Genomic DNA, 495 nt, shown 5'->3' with positions numbered 1-495 from the left:
TTACTGAAGGGTATGAGTAGCCTGCTGCAACCAAGGGAAGGAAAGAAAGATGACTAAGTCAGTCCAGCTGACCCACACTCATAGGTCGCTGAAGCTGCATTTAAAGAGGAAGAGTGGATGCATCCAAGAGTGTCCTGCCAGCAGAGCAGGGCACTTGCTTCCCTCTCGCTCCTCCAGAAAGATCTTTTGGTTCCTTCTCTCCACCATATCTTGCTATGGCAGAACTGCCTCCAAATTATTGTGATAAGAAGCTATGATTTTCTTTTCAAAAGAAATTTTAATAGGAAATTTCTCCTGTTCCAGCAACTGAATGGGTCACTTCCACCGACATCCCATTGGAAAGACCTCAGTCGTATGCTCGCCCCTAGTGACATGGGAAGCTTGGACATGTAGACTTTATCCTGGGCAGCAATGTATCTTGTAGGATGACCAACTGTCCTGGTTTGCCTGGACTGAGGAGGTTTGGGACACTGGACTTTCAGTTTTAAAACTGAG

The sequence above is a fragment of the Balaenoptera borealis genome (genome assembly GCF_965194805.1).
Source record: "Balaenoptera borealis genome assembly, chromosome: 15".
Classification (NCBI taxonomy): Eukaryota; Metazoa; Chordata; class Mammalia; order Artiodactyla; family Balaenopteridae; genus Balaenoptera; species Balaenoptera borealis.
Note: the sequence above shows the minus strand (reverse complement) of the source record.